We start from the raw sequence: 12764 nt of genomic DNA on the forward strand, positions 1-12764 counted from the left end.
CGAGAGGTGTCAGCCACAGAGCCTGGACATCTGCATTTTTCTTTTCCCTAAAAGAAGTTGACACGCACCAGTATTTCCCAGTTCCTCCTCAATCTGCCCAACGCCTCCTACCTTCCTGATCTTCCACCTCTATTTAGAATAAGAATATGAAGAGGGGAAATGGACTGACACAGCATTTACCCGGCTAAGGGAAACTTCAGAGAGTCTGTTCAGCTTGGGACCTGGGAAGGCAAAAATGTTCAGGTCCGATTCTGATAAAATAGGTAACATTATCACGGATGAGTCCAGCAGATAATCTTTCAAATGACCATGAAATGGTGGAATATTCGTGCTAAAATGAAACTCTGAACCTTGTTTATTTTAACCCCGCAGTTTAAGGATACACAAGCTGAGGCTCAAAGAGGTTAAGGATAGTGTGAAGTCACATTCCATGGCTGGGCCTTGGGATATGATATACTTTACGAACCATAAAGCTAGAGAGAAGAGGTCTGAAAAACAACAAATGAAGTGGTCTGAGAGTCAGGGCGGTGTCATTTAGGAATTGCAGGCCACCCCAGGAACCCGCTGGAGTGGAAGTTAAGGACCCCTGTCCTGTAAAAGAACTTAGCTTCACCAAGAAACTTGAGTGTCAAGTGAAAATGGGACTGACAGGGGTCAAGGATACCGTTGAACTGGCTCAAAGACAGAGTTCATGGTCATCTGTCGGCCTTTGCCCTTGGGAAGCCCCCTCCCCAGGCCCTGTGGCCGTTGATGTGTGATGGCTTGAGAGCCACTCTTTCTGTTTCTCTATCTAGTGCTTATTTTCTGTAACTGGCCCTCAGGCTAATTCTTTCCTTCCGCCTTTGGATTTTGCCCCAAAGGGATGGAGCAGAGACTCAACTCAAGCTCTAGTCCATGGAGGGAATGCAAACTGGGCTTGGGGCAGAGGCGTGATGCCCATGCCAGTCTGTCTCCTCCCAGTGGTAAGGGTTTTCTGGGTGAAATGGGCCAAGTGCAATGACAGATGAACCCCGCTGCAACCTTGCTTTGGCATTTTGATAGGCCATGTGGTGTTTGAGTGTAGAGAGCCACAGAGCTTTTCCTTTGGCACTTAAAATGGAGGTTCACACCTGCATTTTTCACATCTTGGTCCCGCAGAGTTGGGAGAGGGGCAGGGCTGTGAGTTCTGACTGGTATCTAGGGTTTAGGCTCAGCCTGTGGGGAGGGAACCCCCTGGGGGGACCCCCCTGTTGACCTCCGATGTGTTGCTTTTCTGAATTTGGGGGGCAGCTGTGGCTCAGTGACTCAGACTGTAGATGAACGTGGGGGCAAGGTGAGGTCCTTACCACCTTTGGCTCCTGGCTGTCAGGACCTGGCCTGGGGTGGTTGGCTGCACTTGGCAGGGGGTAGGGGGGACAGACACATCTGCCACGCTGGCCTGGGTCCTTGGGCAGAGTGGGGAGACACCCCAGCTGGTGGGTTAAGAGGAGGAGAGTGTGAGACGTGCCAGAAGGAGCAGAGGGGCTCCAGAGATGGGCGTCAGGGGGAGGGGACCGTAGTCACAGAGCAGGGTGGGATGCTTTAGTGTCCTGGAGCGACTGTCTCAGTCCCCAACCTGGGTGACGCCTGACTGGGTCTGCATCTCAGCCCCCAGCCCTCTCGGGGGGTCCAGCCTGGAATCTACACCCTGGCTGACACTGACCCCTTGGCACTGGTTTGAGCGCCATTTGTCTTGGTGTCTGGTGCACAATGTGTGCAGATGTGGTCATGGCTCAACTGATGACCTGTCTTCCGGAGCGCTCAGGGGATCCTGGGAGGCTCGGTTGCTCTGATATTTCAGAGGTGTTAAGAAGCTCTTGGTGGAGATTTGCACGGAGAGGTTAATTATGGCTGCTCCCCCTTCTCTCATTTTTTTCCCCCATCTGGTAACCTTGGCTCAATTTATGTAAGTTTTAAGTCTCAAGCTGAGATAATATTTAAGGACTGTAGTTCTTAAAAAAAATAAGTTAACAGGAAAAGCAGGGAAAATGAACACGAAGAGGCTACTATGAATCAGGCACGGCGGTTGGCACTTTCGTGTGCATTATCCACTTGTATCTTCACAGTGATCCTGGAGGATGTTCATGGGTTCATTCATTCATTCAGCATTTGTTGAGCACATAATATGTCAAGGTAGCATTCTAGGCTCCGGTGATACAGCAGAGCTGAGAGCAAATCAGGCTTTCTGCTCTCATTGAGCTGAGATTCTAGTGAGAAGAGTAATAGACAATAAACACATAAAAATTAGACAATTTCAGACCAGAAGTGACTACCAGGAAGGAAATAAAATAGGATAAAGGGCAGATGGGTTTCTTGGAAAGGTTGCAGGGAAGATGACATCTGAGCTAAGATCTGAGTGATGAGAGAGCCACAGGAACACTGTGCAGGGGTGTGTGTGTGTGTGTATGTATGTATGTATGTGTGTATGTATGTGTGTGTGTATGTATGTGTGTTTGTGTATGTGTGTGTATGTATGTGTGTGTGTGTGTGTGCACCCACCCCACACAGAACAGCGAGTGCAGGTGTCTTGGATGGGCGGGAACCCAGCCAGTGTGCGGAGAAACAGATTTACTTCCTTCCCTTTCCAGATGAGGATACTGAACCTTAAAACCTAGCTTGTCCGTTAGCAGCCAGCTAACTGGAGTGGCTTTCCCTTCAAGCCTGTAGTCTTTCCACTGTAACTTGCTGCCATCAGTAAATGACTAGTTGTGTTCATTTGTACAAAGTCCTTTTCATGCATCATCTTATCCCATCCTTGTAAACTCTCATTAGCCCTATTTTGCAGATGAGCAAACTGAGACTCAAGTCTCTTATCCAAGGTCCCAGCTGAAAATTGGAGAAGCTAGATCTCAAACTTGGCTCCATATGACTAGCAGCTGTACTTGGTTGCCATAAAACTGGATGGTAGATTTGGTACCTCTGGGCCAGGGGGAAATTTCTTCTACTTTTAGAGATGAGACAACTGCCCACCTGGGAAGTTTGATGCTTTCTCTATGTCACCCAGCCAGAAAGTATGGGGCGAGGGGGCTGATACTCAGCTTTCCCACCCCTTGGGTGGCCTCCTTCTGCCCTAAACACTGCCTTTGTCCATGTTGGGTGGCCAGGAGGGGCTGCTTTGAAGTGTTATCACCACTTGGGACCTACTTGCCACCGTTTGGCATAGAGGACTGATTCCTAGTCTTAGGTGTGGGCTCTGTGAAAGGTAAATTTTCTGAAAATAGCTGAGCACCTGTTATGGGTTAGGAATTACGCTAAGCACAGTGAAGGAACAGGAGGTGAGCTGTCGGGTTCATCCCAGTGATGGGAAATAATCGCCCAAGGGTGCCAGAGACGCTTGACCTCACCCCCCTTCTTGTTGTGCTGGAGAGAAAAGACAAGTCAGATGCTGTCCTTGCCCCAAAGGATCTCACAGTCTAGTTAGGAGGACAGGGGAATTAATACAACCATAAATGGTGTAGTAGGGCTCACTTATTCATTTACTAAGTCACTGTGTGTTGAGTTTCCACACAGGCCAGGAACTGTGGCATGGGCAGGGTACAGTGGTGAAAAGGGGCCACAAGTCCACTTCTTCATGGAGCTTACATTGTGGGGTGGGGAGGGAGAGTGAGAAAAGAGGTACTGAAAATCCAAGTATAAACTGGGATAAAGCTATGAAGGAGGGGTACGGGAAGCTGTTCAACCCTAATGGGAGGTACAGCTGTGTTAAGTGCATTGGAGAGGGCTTCCTTCTCCACTGCATTGGAAGAAATGCTTTGAACTGATGGGTGAGTTAGAAGGTTCTGATGGAGGCAGCCACAGGTAATCAGAGGGGCTCCAAGGAAGTCACTTACCTAGCCTGACTTGGGAGTAATGGTCAGGTGCTGACACTCCACTGGTCCTGAAGGAGTCTGCCTGGAGCTTCGGGACTGGAGGCTGCGTCATGGGCAGTGGGAGCTGTGTAACCTACACACACACGCATTTTGGCATCACTCTGCGCCATCTCCTTAGAGACCTTTCTGCTCCGCCCACAAGCAGCTGAAGAAGTGTAGCAGTTGGCTTCTGTCTCCAGTGTCTGTTTTCTAGCCCTTTCCTTTGAACTCTGCCCACGGCTCTGTGAATGCCAATGTCAGGATATCAATTATCCAGAAGGCCTCGGCCCTTGCCCAGCCAGCCTGTCTGCTCAGTGGCCGCCGTGCATAATCGATATGAGAGGCTGCCACTGCTGTGAGCTGGGGTGCTGGAGAAGACCTTCTGTTTCCGTGGAGCTCAGCCGCACGCCAGGTCCCAGCGCCATGCCCCTTCTCACTTGCTCTGGTTTCCACCTAACTCTGCGAGGCTGCATGGCAGCATTTTGCAGGTAGACTACAAGTTCCTGCCACAGCCCCAAACCATCATCTCCAGCAGCTGGGGAGCTGCTTGGTTGTGTCTTGGCTCAAGAACTCCTAGGCCACTGGCAGGCTGCGGCTTTCATGTGGCTCTTCTGCTTGTTGTTCTTGGCACGTTTGGGTGTTCTGACCACTTCTGAAGTGTCCAGGTCTTGGCAGACAGGCTGGCAAGAGAGGGCATGTGTTCCCCTGTTTCCTTCTTGGCTGGGTATTGACCAGGTGGGGCCTTGTTCTTATCTCCCCTTCTCTTGGTGAGAGGAGCTGGGTTGGCCCTCACATGCCCCTTTCTGGGGTATCCATGACCCAGCATTATCCCTCTGAGACATTCCTGGGGTCATTTCCTTCCCATTGCTTCCTCCTCTCCTGGCCAGGTCGGGGAGGAGAAGGGGTGACTTCTGAAACACCTCCAAACAGCATGAGATGTGGTTGTCTCATCTGACCCCTTCTCCCCTCCATCCCATTCTATTGTCTATCCCCACATGTCGACTATATGGTTAGAGAAACATGATCTCCCATATAACTCCTCCAACCCGAAGGAAGGGACAGTGTCTCCAGCTGAGGAAGAAATATGACTCAGATTCAATCTTCGTCCCACTTTGAAGAGCCCTCGGACCAGGCTCGCTCTCCACTTAGTGTTTGGCTGCTATTCTGCAGGTCAGAAATCTAAGGTCTTGGCACAGCTCTGGGTGGGGAAGTGCTGGGCTGGGCGGGTTTCTGCCTGGAACAGGAATTTAATTATTTTCTTCTTTTATTCCCCTCCCTGTTTAAACCCCACCTCGTTCTGAGAGAAGCTGTCCTTCCCATCATACTTGTTGAGTGGATGGAAGTCCTGCTTCATAACCTGGGACCCTGCCCACCTCTGCCCCACAGACGTGGCTTTTTGTGCTGGCAGTGAGGCACCATGGCTGCCCGGCCACATCCTGGTTTGCCATCTAGAGCTTAAAAAAGACAAGTCAGGCTGAGGGTTCTGCTCCCTTGGGAGTTTGGGATTGGGACACTCAGCTGGCGGTGGGGGGTTCCTGAGCTTAAATATCATGATCTAGTCCTAACTGAAGTTAGCAGATGGTGGCAGGAGAGAGGGAAGATGGCGAGGGATGCCGAACGCAAAGTGGTGGTGCCAGGGAGGAAAGAAAAAGGGAAAAAGGGAAAGGGGAGTGTAGCTCCTCCTGTGTGATAGCTTTGTGGTCCCAGCCTGCCCTACTCCTTGTACTTTCCCAACAAAAACTTATCCTGACCATACTTGGAGGGAGCCTTTGTTTCCTGCAAATCTGTGAAAGTGTTAGTCGTGGCCGACTCTTTGCAACCCCATGGACTGTAGCCTTTCGGGCTCCTCTGTCCATTCCCTTCTCCAGGGATCTTCCTGACCCAGGGATTGAACCCACATCTCCAGCATTGCAGGCAGATTCTTTACCATCTGAGCCACCAGGGAAGCCCAGATCTAAGGTTTATTAACTAGTTCAAGTCCTCACAGTTTTTTCAGCACTGAGGTGAGGGGAACAGAACAGACTTGCCAATTAGCTGGCTAGGAGTAGGGCTTAAGTAATGTGTAGGGACAAGTAGCCTCTAGTCGGTCTTTAGACAGCGGCTCATTTCCTGTAGTTTGGGAAGAACTCCTTGAAGATTCTTTAACTGGGTTTATAACTGGCAGCTTCCTGTCAGGGTCAGGTGATGGGTGTGTACCAGTGAAATGGTGACTGAGGGGACAAAACCTCTAACGGATGCCTGGCTATGGGCTGGAGTTCCTGTCTCCAAGGAGAGTTCTAGTGATGCCAGCAATAGGAGAAGCATTGAGGTCAGCAGAAGTATTTTGTCAGAGCCTGCATTGTGGCTTAAAATGGATGTTTATGAGAGTCCAAGTTGAATTATCTAGAATCCTGCCAAAGAGGCCTCTTGTGAGAGGAGTTAAGTGCACCCCCCACTGAGGGCCGGATTCTGGCCAGTGCTGCTGGAGCTGAGGGAGCGACCGGGTGTCTGGGAGGCCCCCAGAAAGGTCTGGTTTGTCTACAGGGGCCTGGTTGAATCTGAGGTCACGCTCCCAGTGGCCTTTGTAATCCATCAGTTGAAGCCAGGTGTCATGCCTTCTGGTTTTCCTCAGTCAAAACAGTATTAAGAGGAGCTAACATTGTGCCAGGTCTCTGCCAGGCATTTCACAGGCTTTAAAAATAATTCCTGTGAACAGAGCTCTAAGGCAGCTATCACTGTTTCCCTGGTTTACAGATGAGGAAACTGAGGTGTAGAAGACTGAACAGACTTTCTGAAGGCCACATGACTCCCCCAAGGTGAGCGGACCGTGGATCTTGGCTTCAGACCACGTGACCACACTCTTAAGCCTACTCTGCTATTTTATTGGTCAACCTCAGTTAGGGCCCCATTTTCTTGCTTTGGCTGTGTCTCACTGAGCAACCCAGTGTTGCAGGAGGTTTGCCAGGCCCTGGAGATTGGAAGACACCCATTGATATGAGCAACTGCCTGCCTTGCCCTTTCCGAAGTGGAGCCAACCCAAGCTGCTCTGAGCCAGGGAGGGACTCAGTGCATTATGTAGGAGTGGCTGTCCCCCTGAATGATATCATAACTTTTGTACCTGTGGAGGAGAGCGCCAGTTGCTGCTGGAAGTGAAGCAAAGCCCTGCAAGCTGAAGATGGATGAAGGAGAACAAGGAGTCATGTGGCCTTCTGAAAGTCTGCTCAGTTTTCTACAACCCAGTTTCCTCATCTGTAAACCAGGGAAACAATGATATGTACCTCAGAGCTCTGTTCACAGGAATTATTTTTAAAGCCTGGCAGAGCCCTGGCACAATAAATATTAGCTCCTCTTAATACTGTTTTGACTGAGGAAAACCAGATGTCATGACACCTGGCTTCAACTGCCGCATTACAAAGGCCACTGGGAGCGTGACCTCAGATTCAACCAGGCCCCTATAGACAAACCAGACCTTTCTGTGGGCCTCCCAGACACTGATTTGAAGGTCTCCGTCTCTGGACTGTGATAACTCCTGGGTTTCTATGATTCCTGGCAAAGCTGGTGTGATGGGGGCATTTCAGGAATGGCTTGCTGTCAAGATGGTGTCTAAAACCCCCCTCATTGGTTCATCTGCTCTGTCTGGACTGGGGGAACTTAATACAGCACAGTGCAGGTGATCTTGGGAAGGAGGCCAGCCTGAATCTTCAGCCATCTGTTAATGGGGCAATACATTATGCTGTAGCACAAGCGAGTCACCCTAATTGGGGAGAACCATCAGATAAGGTTGCAGCCAGGGGAGGAGACTGCGCAAGTGCATATTAACTGTGAATGTGTAGCCTGGGGGATGGAGTGGGTACTGTGCGAATGGAAATGTCCGTCTTGGTGATACTGGAGTACATGGTTCTCAAAGTGGGTCGCAGTGTCACCTGGGAACTTATGTGAAATACATGCTCTCGGGTCTTGCCCCAGACTTCCTGAGTCTGAAACTCTAGGGGTGGGGGCCCAGCAAGCTGCATTTTAGAACACCTTCCAGGTGATTCTGATGCATAGTAACAGTTGAGAACCACAGCTGCAGAGTAAACCAGGGTAAGTAAACTGTAGTGTCCTGGACACAGCCTGGATCTCTGAGACTGAGAAGACCTTGAACTTGCCGGTTTTATATTGTCTAATGAAAAATAAACTTAATAAATCCTCTTTGGATTTAATCTGATTAACAACAGTGGCTCTCCAGTGATTTAAGCAAAGTTCCCCATGGTCTGGCTACTCAACCCACTCTTCTCAGACAAAATCCTTCACTGGACTTGAGTGGGAGAAAGTCTGTGGTTGACAGTGGGTGTTTCCTTAAGGTAGTTCAGTGTAGCTGAAGGAAAACCTGCATTGAGGTTCTTGCTCTACCTGGCGTTAATCTCATGGGCTGAGTCACGGCTCTTCGTGGCTCCTGGTCTCAGGCTTCTCATCTGTGAAGGATAGATTGGAACTCTCCACGTTCCCCAGTGGTGACAGTCCATGGTGCTTAGAGGTGTCACGAGAAAAGGACGTGGTTATGTCATGCTGGAAGCAGAAGTGTTGATGCTGTCATAGTTTAAGCATTAATATTGGAGGTGACAGCCTGCTGACCATCTGGAAGAATCTGCCAGGGTGCCAAACGCCCTGGACCCTGATTTGAGAGCTGCGTTTTTAGGACAAGGGCCTCATTAATAGAAATGACTGCCTGAGAATGTAGCCAAACAGCCTCCCTGACTTTGAACCAGGCTACATTCGCTGCACGGTCAAGCCTCTCGAGCACAGAGGCCCATGTACACCAAAGGGTGAGGCCCCCAGCCCCAGGTCTCCTTCTATCTGACCCCCTTGGTGGCTTCTGCTGGATGACTCGAACAGCTATGTGTGCCGAGCTTTGGCGCTCAAGCTTTTCTGCGCGAGGAAGATGGTGGGAACACAGCCTGTGAGCGTCTGTCCTTCCTTGGCTGAAGACACTGTTCAGGCGAGGGGGGTGGTGGTGAAGGAGTGAGAACAGAGGTGGGAGCGGGGGTGGCCTGCCTCGAGGACGGCTTACACTCCTGCGGCTTTCATAGGACTTTGACGTCAGAGGCAAAGAACGGGTACAAATCTGACCTTTGAAGCCAAACATGTTTTATGTTTGCTGCCTGAAGGGGCTGCTGACAAGTTGGGCTGGAGGCAGAAGGTGGAGGAGAAGGGAGAAATACACTGCCTGGGGAGTGAAGCTCGTGAGCTGGTGGGCAAAGCCAGAATGGCCGTGACACGCTCAGACACGCGGACAGGCTGCCTTCTGTCTTTGTCAGAGGACGTACATCTGAAGTGTGACTCTGGGGCTGCAAGAGGAAAATGCAATTGGACGTACATCACTGAAACCTCTTTCTGGGCAATGCCACCAGGGCAGAAGTGGGTTATAGTGACCAAGGCCATTTCATCTCAGGTCTGTTTCAGGCTAGGGGCCTTCACCAGGGGGAAGGATGGGTGTCTGATTCAGATACAGCTCTGAATGGAGGCAGTGGGACGGGGGACACACCCATAGCATCCCCCTTTGGTCCCTCCTGGGCTTTTTTCTCCACTGTGAACTTTGGAGGTGTGATGCTGCCATGGGTGAGCCTCGCCATAGCTTCCGGGACCTGGGAGCAGAGGGCCATCCTGGGTGGAGCAGGAGGGGAAAAGAAAGGCTGTGTGATTTGAAACGAGCGTGACTCCACTTCCCTGCCCGAATATGCAGGGAACACCTGTTCTTGTCTGCAACCAGAAAGGATTTGACAGAATTTTTAAAACAAAAAGTGAAATGCAGGAAATTTACATCAGCCTCTGCAAGAGGACATCATGGCTTCCCTGTTGTTTAAAGATGTTGCAGCATTATGGTTTCTGTTTCTGGGGATGTCAAGAGTCAAAGGATGTGACATTTGTCCAGTGCTTGGGCTCATCGTAGCCAGAAAGTTCCACTGTGTGTGTGTGTGTGTGTGTGTGAGTGTGTGTGTGTGCTCCTTTGGGAGGTCACCTGTCAGGACTGGAAAGTGGGGGATGAGGAGAGTGGTAGGAGAGATTCAACTAGATAACCTTCGAGTCCCTCCCAACTCTTAATTCTAGGATTCTTGGCAAAAATAAATGACAGTGATGGACCTTCTTGTTCTATATATGTTGATCAAGTGGGTTCAACAGATCTCTGAGATCAAGCCCAGTCCCCCTTACTAACACCCAAAGAGGGAAGCCTTGGTTGCTGGGAGTGGGAAGCGTGCCTCCATAAGTCAATATGAATCTCTGGCTTTTTCCAGGGACAAAGGCAGGTGAAGGAAATGGAACCCGTTTCCAAGTGCCATGTGTATTATTCAACTTAATCATCACAGTAAACCCACTGGATAGATAGGATTACCCTGTGTTCCAGAAGAGGACATGGGCCCCAGAGACATCAAAACTCTTGCATATAGTTGCACAGACAGCAAGTGGAGACCCCAGGATACAGTCCCGGTCGGGGCCGTGACCTCCCACCCTACCTGCCCGGCTGGGTTGAGGGCTTGTCTCTTTGAAGACACACGTGAGGAAGACATGAGTTTGCACAGCTTCTTACCCGAGTCCCTGCGCCTTTCTCTTTGCACATGATAATGTCTCCTCCCGTGTCTGTGTCAGAGAGGGCATTCTGAGCAGTGCTGAACCGACTTCCGGAGAGGAGCTTGCCCGGGGAGGGGGACTGGGGCTTGTGAGTTCCTGCGCAGGTGTGGGGTGCCAGCCAGGTGTGCTGTGGGAGGCTCGCTTTGTGAGGGAGGCCCGCTTTGTGAGGGAGGCCACTCCTCTTTGTTTCAGCCTCCCCCTGAGTGAAGTGAGGCTCCCTGGAGCCTGGGGAGTATTAATTCCTCATTGTTGGCGTCTGGGAGCCGGGTGAAGTGTTCTCTCAGTGTTACCGTGTTACCGTTGCAGGGTTAGGCATCAGCAACTCTTAGCATGGTGTTTGGCTCCAGTTCGCAACTCGGATCGTTTCTTTGATCTCAGTTTTTCTCCGTGTCTTGGCTCAGTTTCACAACTGGGTGGAAAATGTCCCTGGCTCACTTTCTAGTTGTTGCTTTTCTTCTTTTCCCTCTTGGGTACGGCCAACGGACGGCGGAGAAGCTTGAGAAAGGAGACACGGTGAGTTGAGCTGACTGCCTCAGGGTCTGAAAAGCTGAGTTAGTTTTGTTTTATTTTCTTCACTGATTTGATAAGTTTTAAATTACCACCTTAACATTGTATTTTATGTAATGTAAATAGGACATGATTAATACTGAAAACTTCAAAAACTCAGAAAAGCATGGAGGCCAAAGCAAAAGTTGCTCTTTTCCTACCGTGTACCATGATCTACATTTTGGTGTAGATTCTCTTAGGTGTGTGTGTGTGAGATACACTTACTTTTTATTTATTTTTTTTACAGAAATGAAATAACACACATGCTCTTTTTTTTTTCTCCTGCTTTTAGTGTTATACTGTGAGTGTATTAATGTGTCAAAAAATTCTTAAATCTTTTATTTAAAAGGTTGTAAGGATATGAAATATTCTATTATATAGACATAACAATTTACTTTGTCTCCTGTTGTTAGATATTTAGGCCCTACATTTTCTATAACTAGAAATATTACTATTTATCCCTCCAAAGTTTAGGCCATATTACATTCCTGCCTGTGGTATGTAAGAAGAAACATTTTCTGATACCCTTAAGATAAATCTTTGCTGCTCTTTGCCTAATAGGACCGAAAAAAACCTATTTCGTTGTCTCAACTTTAAGCTCTTCTAAGCAAGAATGAGTACATGTGTAGATGGATTTGTTGGGGCTGTAAGGGAAAAAAGATGTCGGCCATCTCAGTTTGATTTTGTATATTTTCTACTTTGATTTTTTTCCTTTGCTGATGTAACACAAAAACACTAGATCCTAAAGAAAGAGGTATATATAAATATCTTTTAAAGGGTATTTGTCACAGTTTTATATATAAAAACTGAAATAGCCTGAGTGTTTACAATGAGACATTAGTTAAATTCATGGTGATAATGGAATACTATGCAATCATTAAAATAATTTAATGGCATAGGGAAAAGTCAGGCTATAAAATAATATGTACATTATGATCTCAATTAAATAATATGTGCATAAAAGAAAGGCTATAAAGGTGAATTTTAATCATCTCTAAATGATATAACTACACATTTTTCCCTGTGTTTTCAAAAGTTTGTAACAGGTGCGTGTAATACTATTGAAATCATATGCAAAACGGATGTTAGCAAGTAAATTCTAAAGTGTTACACATGGAAAGAAAGAGCTCTGAGTAACTGTATTCTGGATCCCTTAGATTCTCCCAAGGACTTTGTGTGTTAATGAGTCTTTTTACATTTCTTTGAGGGTTGTGGGGCTCTTTGGAAGTTTACAGGACTGCTTATAGCAGGGGCTTCTAATAAGGTTAGAGTCAAAGTAGGGAGGTGGAGAAGAGCATCCTTCTGTTCTTCTGTCCTTTGCTGGACTTGGTGGCACGAGGTGAGGGAGGAGAGAAAGAACCTATCTTTGATGTCCACTGTCCTGGACCACAGAGGATGTGGGACGTGTCATCCAAGGCATCATCTCAGAACCACTGGGGTTGGGGTTTGGAAACTGAAAGGCAGGGAATGCCGCAGGATTGATGTCTAAGTGTCATCTGGAGGGACTGATTTGGTTGTATTTGTGTGTTTCTGATAATGACAAGTATACTGGGGACAGAATCCTATGCTGGTCCCCTTACTCACTGATGAGGAAGTGGAAGCTAGAGGGATTAAGTCACTTGCCCGCGACAGGGTCTTTATCCCCACGACAGTGTTGCACTGGGATGGTGCCATATGTCATGTGTTGCGTGTGTCTAATTGGCTGAGATGATTCACAGCATACTTGGGTGATTCTTAACACATTATCGACTGGGGGATTTTTGCAGT

At 48.6% G+C, this 12764-nt stretch overlaps 1 protein-coding gene and 1 long non-coding RNA gene across 2 annotated transcripts in view; one reads left to right on the forward strand and one right to left on the reverse strand.

Annotated features, from left to right (window-relative positions):
• Nucleotides 1-12764, forward strand: part of NRXN3 (neurexin 3) — a 1799700-nt gene that overhangs the window by 20731 nt on the left and 1766205 nt on the right. The window lies entirely within an intron of this gene.
• LOC145513647 (uncharacterized) lies at nucleotides 1941-10560 on the reverse strand. Its single transcript, XR_014059616.1, has 4 exons — nucleotides 10411-10560; nucleotides 6964-7094; nucleotides 3849-4108; nucleotides 1941-2225 (listed from the first exon to the last, which is right to left on the reverse strand). It is a non-coding gene; the product is annotated as an uncharacterized LOC145513647 (long non-coding RNA).

This window comes from Giraffa tippelskirchi, chromosome 7 (genome assembly GCF_054371585.1).
Source record: "Giraffa tippelskirchi isolate mGirTip1 chromosome 7, T2T-mGirTip1v1.2.pri, whole genome shotgun sequence".
Classification (NCBI taxonomy): Eukaryota; Metazoa; Chordata; class Mammalia; order Artiodactyla; family Giraffidae; genus Giraffa; species Giraffa tippelskirchi.